This window comes from Anser anser, assembly GCF_964211835.1.
Source record: "Anser anser genome assembly, chromosome: 3".
Taxonomy (NCBI): domain Eukaryota; kingdom Metazoa; phylum Chordata; class Aves; order Anseriformes; family Anatidae; genus Anser; species Anser anser.
The window spans coordinates 109,395,019-109,408,275 of NC_139722.1; the positions used below are offsets into that span (position 1 = coordinate 109,395,019).

Consider the following 13,257-nt stretch of genomic DNA (forward strand, 5'->3'; position numbering starts at 1 on the left):
GACTGCCAAATATCCCGGGGTTTTATATATATAAAACTCTATTTTATAGAAAGTTTGAGGTGTTGAGTTTCCTTGCCTTGAAATTTTCCAATACCTTCATGTGACCTTGCCTCAGGGAAATAAAAAGAAATAGAAAGTTAATTCAAAACAGCCTCAGTGAGTGCAGATACGTTCATTTCCCTGCTTCCTTTAGCATTGCCAGACCTGGCAAAGTTCTCCATAAGAGCAAATAGAGTCATCACAGCATCTCATTTGTAATGTATAGCTCCAGACCTACCGTAGTTATCAGGAGCAGATCATCTGACTGTTTCTGTCAAAAAGCAGAAAAAGCTTGTTCCTTTCTTGTGATGGATTAGACTACTGCAGCAACAGGTTGCAGCCCTGAAAGTGGGGAGAGGCTGCTGGAGGTCTCTAGACTGACTCCCACCTGATGCAGTATTTGGGTCCCACTGACTGCTGACCCCGTAATGTAAAATTCCCCTTAGAGGTAAGCTGAGCACAGCCCATACCCTCAGGATACAATACTGACAACCCCAGGGTCAACAGAAGAGCAACCTGTCTTGGAGAGAGGCAGGATTTTACATATCACATGGCATTTCTGTGGCAGGGCAATTCCTCTTTTGCAATCTAAAAAGACTGTGACAGGGCTTTGGTCAGTCCAATTAAAAGAAAGAGATGGAGGAGAAATAGCCAGAGGGATGCAGGTCTAGGTGGAAAAGCATAGAACCAGAACATGATAAGCAGGTGAAAAAAATGCAGAAAGTGAGCCGTTAAGAAAAAAGTGATGCTGGACAAGAAAAATATATGGAAAATACCCACACTGCTGTGCCTCACCCTCTACTAGCCATTGAGGAACACTAGCTTGGACAGCTTCTAAGAGAGGACTTGAAACTACATATCAGCCCCATTCTCCAGGCAATGCAGATGTGGGAGGGTATTCCTGAGAGAGCACTGCTGATCAGCAGCCCTCCCAGTAGTCTTTTTCTAGAGGGGCACAGATAGACACTTCCTTGCCCAGGTGCTGTTGAGCTGGTGGGTTGCAAGAAGACCAGTGAGCTCACTCCCTTCCTCACCACCCTTGATGCTCAGAGTAACTGGCCTTTTTGCAGCTCTTTGTTGTGAGAGTTTTGTTCTCCTGTTCCACTCCTAGAGCAGCCTTCCTTGCATCTTCAAATTATGACTCCAAAATCCTCCAGAATAGATGAAACACATCCCTTGACTGAGAGCAGTGTTTTTGCTTTCCATGAACATTCCTCATTACCCAAAATCTGGCAGGGAGTTTGCAGAGTGTCTTTGGTCTCCTTGGCTTGAGTCCACAGGTTTTATTTGCAAAATATCTGTGGATACTTCTGGTTAGCTTTGCAAAGCTTGAGTGGATGCAAATGAGTCAGAAGCTATTCAGCCTGCTGAGGAACCCTGTGGGTCACAAACAAAACAGGCATAGTGGGACGTCAGAAGTGCCTAGGCCAGGCACAATTAAATATTAAGTGATTTGCATTGAAAAATTGGGATTTCAGTTAAATGTTATTTTGCAACGCCAGATTCTAGTGAAACATATGAAGTATTCATCCCACATCTAACATCTAAAAGCTAAATGGATAGCCAAAAATCAATAATAAAACACTGATGCTTGATTTGGTCAGATTGTACTGTGTACATGTTAAACCGTGACCTTCTGATTCCCAAGAGAAAGGTAATTTGGGTGGCTTACGCCCCCCTCCAGGATATAATAAATTGTTATGTTTTATATATCCTCAGCAGGTTTTCCTGCTTGAGCAGGGCAGCCAGTTCCAGTTTCATCCACTCAACAAACCTTTGTGAGAAAGCAGTATTCCATGAGATGAGGCTTTTCAAATATTCAAAGGTACCCATGAGGTCTACCACACAGTTCTTCTCACCTTCCTCTGAAGCCCATTTTTGGTGTCTCTGTAGGTGCAGACACCTTTTCTGGTCACATACAACACGTCCATAATACAAGACTCATCTTTCCTCATCAGCAAATCAACTTTATCACCTGTTTTGGGGCGATCCTTTCTGTTTGCACTTTTACTTCAAGATCTTTGGTGATTGCGATGTCAACAGGCTCAGAGGAGTTTTAAAAGGTGCCAGCTGATGTCCAAGCATCTGCAGAACTGCCAGACTTGTGTGTTCACAAGCAAACTAGAACATGAGAAGAGCTTAGCATCCCTCACATTGTCATGGATGTTTCCAGAATTCACAGAGGTGCTGGAGTCTTTCCCATAGACATTTCTGATTCTACACCTTCAGGACTCATTCACTCAACTCCTCTAGGAATCCAATGACAACAGTGCCCAAAAACACTGAAAATGCCTTGGTAAGAAGCATTCCTCCACTGTTTGAAGGAGCAAACCATTAAAGAGAGGCTGTGGAAATGTGAGTGGGCTGCTCCCTCAAGGAATCAGAAGCCATAGTCATCTGAAGGCCGCCCTTTACAAACTGGAAGTTGTTGTCATGTCTCTCAATCAGCTGAGGGTTGCTTCCCCTGAAGTGTGAACACCCATTTCAATTAATTTTCCAGCTTGTGCAGCAGATGAAAACCCTAAATCAAGGCAAATGACTCCTATCCATTCATACCGGACATCTTTGCAACTTGATGGACCATAGGAAGAACTGGAGCGACTGCAATATATATATAGTACGAAAAATTAGATTTTATGTGACGGGATTTATTATTCAATTTAGGTTGATAATTATTTATTAGACATGCAGTCATTTAGTCACTTGCCCTCAAGGAGCTGGGATAACATAAAAGCACTTAAAAGTCACATTTACCTTCAGCTTAATTCCACATGCTCTAACATCAGTGTTGTTCATTCTGCTGTAAGAGCACCTTTCACTGTCTTTAACAGACAAGTGTTTTCCCTCCTGCTAGGGGAGAGAGCAGTCCCAGCACATGCAGGACAGTTCAGCCTTTTGTACTTCCAAATACTTTCAGCTCATTCTGTAAAAACAGCAAAAGCGGGGGAAAAGGTTTGAATCAATACAAAATTAAGTTTATATTTCAATGTTTGAAACAGTCCCAGCTTAAAAGTCAGGATCAAACAATAAGCTTTATGTCTGTTTTAAGTCAACAGCATTAATGAAATCACTTATATTTTACATGCACTAAGCTTTTACTGAACTGACTTCAAATTTCACCTGGAAGCAATATCTATTCTAGGTCATCAGCCCCCGCAACTGGACACACACTGCCTGGCTACACAGCTTGAAACTTTGAGCTGAATTTCACTGTCAGTTTAGGGACCGACCCTTATAAGCAGCAGTCTGAAATCCAACAATTGCAGGAAAAGGACAAAACATCTGGAGGAGGCAATACTCACCACCCTATCCATAGCGATGACAAAGCAGCACAATTCAGAAAAAAAAAGCATTGCAAAGTTATGCTTGCACAGTCAGTGAAGAGGAGGGTGAGGAGACATCAGATAGCAGCCAACAGCTGCATAAAGGGCAGCTAGAGCAACGATGAGCAATGTTCTTAGGAGACGAGGCATCGGAGGGCATCCGGAGAAATTTCTTCCCCAGAAATTCCCCTGGGTGACCAGGGAGGCTGAGAGGAAAATCCCCAGTTGTGGTAACGCTGCAGCTGCCCTGATCTAGCGTTTGCGATATGTGGTTAGATTGCAGATCGCCAGCAGTCCTTCCCACCAACACTTCTGCGAATCTATAATGTGTGATAATGCCTCGCCTTAGCACCCTGCACACTTGCCAGCAGGCAGCAGTTTTATCACATCCTGGATCGCAGGGTAGATTTCTAGGTGTACGATGAAGCCTGAACAACATCCGGTAACCAGAGATAGCAAACTGAAGATAAGTTATCTTATTCAAAATAACATTATGAAAAAAATACAGTTTGAAGAATAGAGGGGGCTGTTGGGAATTGGGAGCAAGCCTCAAAAATATTTTAAACAATGAGATTTTGTCAGTTTCCTATTCCCAATTAAACAAAACTTTTTTTTTTTTAGAAAAGCCTTTAAGAAAGACAATGTTCACCCTTAAATATTTTTAAAAGCTTTATAAATGGATTATCTGAGCACAGCAGGCATCGTACTTTTGATAAGTGCAGGATGATATAAGCCTCAGGGAACTTTTGAAGATAGTTCATTCAATAATTCATTCACTTCCCTCTAATACTGCATCGAAGAAAAGTTAAACACTGACTCTGCTTTAATAAGTGAATGAAGGCTCTGAATGCAGATTCCTCACAGGATGAATTCAATTTACCATCTTCCTCAAAGTAATCCGCTGCAAGGCAGTGTCAGGAAAAAGGCTCAGGAGCAAAGTACTGTGCACGTACCAATAGATAACTTTATCACCTAGCACTAGTCCTTTCTGAAATACAGACACTGAGTTTGAAGTGCAGGTACTACAGGTGGTGACTCGTTTTCATATTCTGAAACAGCCTCTAAAGCTCCCTTCTAGGCCAGATAATTGGGTAGAGGTGGTTTTCTGCATGGGGGGAAAGCCTTTCACAGAACTTTCATCGAGATTTTGAGAATTTTTGAGAATTTGAGTGATTCCAGGCAACATTCAAGAGGGTGATGTTGGCTAGAGGAACCTGGAGATTTGAGGACAGGGCACTGCATCCTCGCCTTATAGTTAAGTTTGCAAGCCCCAATGGAACCCCTTGAACAAGGCAGCAGAGGGAAGGCAGGCAGAAAAGCATCCCGGGTCCCTGCTCTGGGAGACAGTGTACTACACATGTAAGAGATGCAAAATCGTGCAAATCGCCTGAAAACTAAGAGAAGTCAAGACTGATATTTCATAGGTAAAGTATTTCCAGAATAGCTCCCGAAGAAGAGCACCAAGAAAAAACTCCACAATACCAAGAAATAACTCCACAATACAGGCCTGTTTTGAGCCCTTTAAAATGGCAGGAGGAAATAAGTGAACCTGTCCAGAATATTCAATAATTTGAAAGTCCTTTTTCCTTCTCTGAAGGGCAGCTCTAGTTTTCAAGCCAATCGGGTGAAGCGGTCATTTTTACACAGTGTGACTTAGAACCTTGAATTTATTTAAGATTAAATGCTTTGAAAAGGTTGTGGTTTGGTTATTTAATGACACTTGATCAACACTGGAAAGCAAGCAGAGAGGCCACACAGAAAAAGAGGTGGCTGATTTTCAGAAACTGATGAAACAGTAAGCGTGAAGGGCTTTGAGGAAGCAGCAGGAGGATGTCCCGTGATGCTCGGAGGTTGCTGTCTGCTCGTCCTGTGCCTGGTTTTGAGGGCTTAGGCATGGTTCTGCTTTTGTTCCCACCACACAGGCATCTGAGCCCTTGCCCACACTTCAACATATTAACAAGGAACTTCTGACATTCAGCATATACCCTGCCTTAAAATGAACTTACACATCTTAGTTGTCAGTCTGGTATAAATAGCCTGGAAATCTACCCAGCCAGGCTGCACCCTTATGCCTGTCCTCAGTCTACAGACACTCTCCTGGGACACGGGTGGACTCTTACCACTTGCTGCATAGCCCTGTGGACAGTAGACGTCCCAACAGTGACTTTAGTGAACACTCACTGCTTTTAATCCTTAGAGCACGTCCTCTGTCCTTTGGTCCTGCGTGAGATTTTCAACAGTTTGTTGTATTTGGACACCATAATGTTTCCCCCATTAAGACTGGAAATGCTGAGAAATAATTTAGGCAAGTAAGGGTGCTGGTGAGCTCCTATACCTGTTGACATAAATATGTTAAAGCTCCTGAAGAAGTCAGTGTCACCAAAAAGGACTTTGGCTCAGCCTTTCCTTCACATGGGGCAGCATGCTGTGTGCCACACATCTGCTGAGGTCTGCTTTCAGGCATTTCACATTCCCCGGCACAGCCTTCAACAGATAATAAGACCTATTAAGAAATGTTTGTGGATATTTACGAAGGCTTTTGATGTCCAAGTCAAATTTTATATAAGTGGATGTTTATATGTTCATTTCTTTTCTTCCTATGTAGGAAAGGCCAGAATTAATTCTCTTGGGACCGATTTTGATTTAGCTTCGACAACTCCATTATCGAATGTAACTCTGCTGACATACAGTCGAATAACATTTGCTGTTACAGCTGCAATATATCTTGCTTGTGAGATCTGCAGATCCCTTGGAAGCAGGAGCACTGCTGTTTTGATTCTGATCAGGGATTCTGCACAGTCTTTCACCACCAGGGCTCCATAGCCCCTTTCAGTAAAGAAGTAGGATTATGAGCATCATACCCAAGCTTATGATTTTCTCAGCCTAGAACTAAGGTGAGCCTGGCTGAGACAGCTCCTGACCTTCTGCTTCATTCCTGCCACATCCAAGGCCATGACAATACTTAGAAAAAAAAAGATTCTAGTTTGAGAACTTATTCAGGAAAATTTGCAGAATCACTGATTAACTGAGGAGTCCCTAGTCCAACTTGATGCTCAAAGCAGGGCAGCTTCAGAGCTAGAGCAGGTTGCCCATGCCCTTGCCCAGTCAAGTTTTGAAAATATCCAGTGATGAGTATTTCCCTCTTCATACTTTTTCCCTTTGTTTTGCCTGAATACAGAAATTTTTCAAGTGGTTCCTCATTAATACATTGCAAACCAGCAGAACAGGCAGTTGGAGGGTTCTTGCAATCCACAGCCATCCTACTGACCCTGTTAGAAGTGCTGATTCATTTGTCACTAGTCACATGCTTCCAAAGACAGCTCTCATTTCTCAATTTCTAAGACTGTTTAAGATTATCAAAATGGATGTTAAGAAAAAAATGTCATATCCAGCTTTCAGCGAAGTAATGGCAATATTCCAATATAATTCAATATGTGTCAGGCAAGTTTCCAACACCAGAAAGCCAACATGGGCTAAAGAAATTCCTTAATAAATATTTCTATACCACAGATTTTTTTACAGTGTACTAAGGAGAGCTCCAAGAAGTCTTAATGTCAGGCTACAGCACATCACTCTGGTGAGAAGTCACCGTTTTCTTATTTGCAGTGTCTGTCCAATCTAACACCTGAACTCAGAGGGGTGATCCAAGGACAACAGATTCCAGTACAACTTGTTTTGCTGAATTTGACATATCATCAATGAAAAGTACCATCACTAAAATAAAGCAAATGGTTAGAGCTGTACCAACAACAGCAAGGAATCTGAGAATTAACGCCACGTTCTCCCAAGTCAGTCTCCAGTGCCAAACCCCAAATACACTGTCCTACTGAGACTTTTCCTTTTATCCCACAGGGGGGAGAAAAATATTTCTGGCCTGAATGAAAAATAAAGTGGCTTTAGCATGAGACAATACGGTTTTGTCTCTTCCAATTCAGCATTAGTCCCTGTGCAGAAATTTCAGCCACACTCAAGATGTTCAGTGAAGAGCTGCAATTACCAAAAAAAAAGAAAACGTGGACACAATGAGTGATGAACCAGCAAGTGCAATGAATGTTCCTGTCCTAGAAACCTGGAAGCATCAGGAAAGACAGCCTGTGTGAAGTGGTTCCCACCCTCAAGATAATTGCTAGCTAGAAGTACCATCACCAGAAGACAGTGGGTCCTAATGAGCTCTTTCTTCCAGCAGGTTAAAGGTCCTTCTTCCAAAAGAGAATTAAAAACTGATGCTTTTTTCTCTGTGATTTCTTTTTTCTGGCTGTTACTGTGAGTACAGTCAGAGCAATGGACAAGTCTACAGTGCTTGGCAACTTCAGAGCAACCCAGCATGTCTCACTGGAGAGAGACAGACCTGTTTGGAGCTCAGCATCTGGTAACAGGGTAAATTTTGGTGATCCAGGTTGTGATACGTTTGATGTCACACTCAAACTCTGATGCTTGAATTTCTTGAGGTTTTATAATAAAATAAATACTCCTATTTCCCGAGTGTACCTCCATCTTCTCTACCACCACTGTTTCGTGCTAGTTCTAATCCTGGAGCACTCCAACTCCAAACATGTCCAGACACACTGAGAAGACTGAAATCACATGAGATCTTTCCATGATTTGGATAAAGGTATGATAATACGTACTAGCAAGAAAAATCTAGTAAGATTATTAAAGGGCATAGATCTGGGAAATACTGCAGCTAGCTTGCTAAAGATGTCTGCTTGTTGTTCAGAGACAGCAGCATGACAAAGCATCAGGTTAAATATAGTATTTGAGAGAGAAAAATCTCACGGTGACAAGAGTAAGAAATCCATGCCAGCAAAATACAGTCATTAAGCTGCACGCATGCATTGCCAGGGACAGGACACAGCATCTTCCGCCTCTCACCAAGCTCTTCAGCAGTCAGTGCAAGAAAAAACCTCCCTCGCTGAGGCGAGAGCATGGTTTCTGTCTTCCCCTGGCAAGCCAAGGCAGCTCCTCTCCTGCCAAGCTCTGAGCCTCCCTCCAGCAGAGGGGAGTGCAGCCTGTTCAGCAGGAGCCGCCAGGAGCTCCAGGAGAAGGGGAGAGCTCGACATTTGCACCTGGGACGATGCTTTCCTCTTGCACAAATATTTTTTCTCACCTAACTCAGCGCTGGAGGGAAAGCAGGCTGAGGTTAGCAGGTTTTCAGAGATGGTGAAGCTTGGAAAGAAGCTGGTGCTAGATGAGAAATTTGCTACAGGTCAGTTTTCCCAGCTCACAAAGATTTGCAAAGAACTGGTTGTGTATTTCAATTCTGAATTGGTTGTTTATAGAGCCAAATTAATATGTTTGCAAACTCCTTTACTAGATGCAATGCATGGTTCAGCCTAACTCTGCCCATCTTGCTTTTCTGCAGAGCACCTGATCTCTACACTTCTGCTCACGCGAAATTTTGTGAGCAGTTTTTTTGTATGTTCCCGTAATAGATTCGCATTTTCCTCTTGCTACTGCTGAAAGTGTTCCAGAAAATTTTTACTTCCCTCTAAAAAGATATTAGACAGCAACATATATACTTTAACTTACATCCTTTTGGTGTGAGCAGGTAAGCACATCTGTCACAGCACAGCCTTCTCAGAGAGCAATAATCCATGTCAGTGTGGCTGAGGTCACCGCTAAAAGTTTTGTGGAACAAAAAACAGAAAAAAATGAGAGAGCCAAGTGCAAATAGACACACTTGCACAATCTTCCTTGGCGTTCTCATTCTCAAAATGCATTTGAGATTTAGTATTGAGCTGTATTGTCTCATTAATGGTCTTTCAAGATCACATTTATCCATATCAATCACCATAATTGCCACACTGTAAAGAAATCCTATTAGAGTTCTGGCTGCCTAGATTTCACAGTTCAGTGCTAGAAAGAGCCTTTAACAAAATGTACAAGTAGCCTAAAATTCAAATGGGTCTAGGAGAAATTGCCTTTGCCCTTGGGTTCATTTTGTTAACTCCAAATGGGACCTGAAGACCCCTTTCCTCCAGACCCGTGGGGCTGGTCTCTCCTTTAAGTTTCTTCTCCACCACCCAGAACCACACTTCTGCCCTGCCTTGTCTGTTTTCCCAACGTGGGCTCAGCTCTCCACCTCACAAGGCTCAACGTAGACTTTCTGATTAAGTAAACCAGGTTGTTCCCAAGGGAGTGCAGTGTCAGCAGATTTGGACACCAGCTGCAGTAACCTCAGTTTCGCTTTGCTCCGGAGGAGCTGGCAGTGGATCCAGCGCATAAACATGTTTGCCAGACTCGTTCACTAGTGAGGGTAAGAGGAATTGACAGCTCTCACAAGAAATATACGTCAGGAAAGCAAGGATGCTATTAATATGGAAAAGGTAGTAAAAGTAATAAGCCATATGGAACAGCTACCAGACAGAAATCAGGTCCATCAGCAGAAAAACAGAAGCAGCACAATTTGTTCCTCTGTCTCCAGATGCAGGCCTTGATGCTAAATTATTGTACCATGAAGAGAAGATTTATTTAGCTATTCCAAAGGTGTTTAACCTTTCTAAAATTTACAGCACATTTTAAGTTATATTTCTCACACGGATTATGGAAAGAGATGCTATGGCTCCTGGAGTCTCTCCCAGTTCAAAGTAAAACTACAAAAGTCCCCAGGAATGCATATATAAGTCTGCCCATCACAAAGTTGCTCGTTTGTGTGTTCATTAGATGGGTTTTACTGTGGTTTTTTTGTTTGTTTTAATGAAATGTTTCTTTTGTCCACAGGATGTCTGTCTTGTTCAGACCTGACGGATGAAGGTCTCTCCTCTAGTTTAAAATTTAGCATTCTGCACTCTCTGCAATATTGTAATGCTGCTTAGCACAAAGCTTACTGTGCAGGCAGATGTGCTCATTTCCCCCAGCCTTACAGTAAGGTAGACTAGAAAAACCAAGGCCAAATTCCTTAAACCAGCAGCAGTCAGGGACCACCGTCCAACAGGAAGCTCTAGGGAATCCTATTTCAACCACTGCTCATCCAAGGGACTAAAAGGGCAATTGTTTTCCTCAAAGGTACACGAGACCCCATCTTTTTGAAAGCCCTCCCCCAAAATTTGGCTTCTCATGGGAACTGGCCATGAGACACTTGCTGGAGTCCTTCCTCAACCTTGCTTTTGAAGCAGCTGCTGCTGGACACTGACAATGACAAGAGGCACATCACAATACAGCAACCCCTACATGGTTCATTTGTGAGCCTGGCAGCCGGCTCCATCCTTCTTCTAATTTCCTCTTTAAGCAGTCAAATAACTCATCTGCTCTGCGTACACGCTCCTGGCTCATCTGCCACCCACCACACAGAGCAGGGACAATTTGGAGGACATCTGCTCTGAACACATTCGCCTGATGCTGAATGATGGAGCTTAGCTTATACCGACAAAGACAGACTTTTTGAAACTTCCCAGGTTGAAGACTAGCAAACATACAAGAGGCAAAATTGTCCATATCAAGCAAAGGGATAAGATAAAACAGCTGAGTGTTTTTTCCTCCTTTGCACCACATTGGCAGCGAGCAAAACACGCACCAGGTTTGCTTTGCAAGTGAAGCACTTCACAAAGCGGATCAAAGCACTTCCCAAATCTCAGCAATAGTATGGATCATTTCCGAGTAACACATCCCATGGAGCGAACTACTCCTTGCAGGTTTGCACCAGCCAAAACAGGATTAGCAAGCGGTAGAAATAAACAGAAATTTTCACACTTCTGAAAGCAATCACTGCTAGAATAACTCACAACGTGCAAAGTGCCTTCACTCCGGAAGATACCTAAGCTCAGGAAAAAAATGCACGCAATGGGATCCCACGCCGCCAAAATGCCATTGCTTTTGAGGACAACCACTGAAACTGTTAAATCACATTTTGCATTCTTGTTCCAACTCATTCAGGGACACATGGAAAAAGCTGACTGCAAGAGACCTTGTACCTGGGCTCTTGAGGTTGTGTAGAACAAAACAGACTTTATTGTCTCAAATAATGTTGCAAATATCTCAGTGCCATCTGTCCTTGTAAGCTATTACCATCAGTACCCTTTGCAGGGATTACAGCGAAGAATCCAACAAGAAGGAGGGTCCCAACATGCCTATTTCTGTAAATTCACATAATGACACAGCCCTCCTCTGAACAGCTTGAAGCACAATAGCAGGAAGGAAAATGCAGAGAGAGAAAAGCTATTTTTTTAAGAGGTATACAGACCAGAGAGATTCATTATAAATCCGCCTGCATTGTGTGATCACATGCTGCCAGTAAAAAATTTGAGGGGGGATACCAGACTAGCACCTCTTTCTCACTATATTTACCTGGCATCTTAGCCACAATAGCTATTATCAAGTTAAATAACCTCTGACAGATCATCTCTGGATGAGGTTCCTAATTTATTGATTGAATGATCGATTGAAGCATCTTCTGCCAAGGAGCTTCACAGCTTCTTTATGCAATGCATGGGAAAGGATCGTTCCTTCTATTTTAATGTTTGTGGTTTTTTTTTTCCTTCAAGTATTTGAACATTTTTCAGTTATTTACTCATTCCCTGTTCCTATTTGTGAACAGAGAGGACTTGATCGCAGCCCTTTCAGTTGTTTTCTTCCCATTTGAATAAGAAATTATTAATAATTCTTTTTAATTCTTCATAATTCTTATTAATAATAATAATTGAAATTCTTAAAAGAGTATTTGCCCAAATTTTGGCTCCCAGATCTCCTCTTCCCATCCCTTCATTGCTCCCATGATATTCTCCAAGACAGAGTGAGCAAAGGTTCGTGCCCTGTGTAATTCTGAGGCACAGGTGGGATTTGTACAGCAGTATAATGGTGTCATTTGGTTTCCTCTGTATATCTTTCCTAATAATTACTCACATCCCGTTTGCCTTTTTTGACCATGCTGAGATGTGAACTGATGTTTTCAGACCTATACACAATACCTCAAATCCTTGGATCCTTTTTTGTGAGTGGTGCCTGATAATTTAGAGATCAACAATACATAAGCACACTGAAGATCCCCCCCCCCAAAGATATTTTGCTGTTAAAGTGAATTTTATTTGCAAGTCCTTTTTGCAGTTTTCAAGTCAGTTTGGGCTATCCTGAAAAGATCTGTGTCAGCAACAAATCTGGCTGTCTCCTCGATCATTTTAAAGACATGCAGGAGATTCCACAAACAACCACTCCCCATGGAGAAAATCAGTGCTTATTCCTCCTCTACCTTTTAAAACATTAATATGCAAAGGACTTTCCTTCTAGCTTCATCACAAATCTATTTCTCATTCTCATGCCCCCACTAATTCTGTTCATTTTTATGATTTCTGCTAACATGCCTGGGAATCCCCTGCAAAACCCAGTGCTACCACCAAGCTTGGAGAACATCTCTGAGCCAAACCGAAGACTCTGGAGTCTTTAGAGGTTGGTTCACCAACCTAGTGCAACTCCATCTAATTTTCCTCCTTTACCAGAGAACAGCGGTGTAGTTTTAACAGCCTGCCATCATGGAGCTCTTTCAGAACATTGCTCAAATTACTGGTGTCTTTATTCTAATTTCCTTCTTAGGTAGGACACGCAAATCTGATTAGTTTCATCAACAAAAGCTTCTGTCTCTTAGCATCTGCCCTTCCCCACCTCCAGAGATAAGGGAAAATTTTTAAACCTCTCAGAAAGTCAAAGTTCTTAATCAACAGGGGGAAAAATATACAGTAAAAGTTAGCAAGGGAAGAGCAAATGAAGTGGCTGTACTGGAGAACATATGTTCCTTCCGAAGAGACGCTCAGGCTGATGCCAACAGCACACCGGCTGCTCCCATGCTTGTCACAGCACAGTTTGACTCGGTTCCAGGCAGATAGGAAGCTTTAGCAGGATCACACTGCAGATTAGCTCTGCAAACGAAGTTGAAATTATTAAGAATCTGTCACTGCTTCCAGATAAA

At 42.5% G+C, this 13,257-nt stretch overlaps 1 protein-coding gene across 1 annotated transcript in view; it reads right to left on the reverse strand.

Annotated features, from left to right (window-relative positions):
- LOC310895925 (uncharacterized protein) overlaps window positions 1-13,257 on the reverse strand; it is a gene marked incomplete at its 3' end in the record, with an annotated part of 57,438 nt that overhangs the window by 40,629 nt on the left and 3,552 nt on the right. Inside the window, exons 2-4 of the mRNA XM_083827641.1 lie at window positions 8,892-8,980; window positions 2,794-2,962; window positions 835-2,640 (exon numbers count right to left, since the gene is read on the reverse strand). The remainder of the gene's footprint in view (window positions 1-834; window positions 2,641-2,793; window positions 2,963-8,891; window positions 8,981-13,257) is intronic.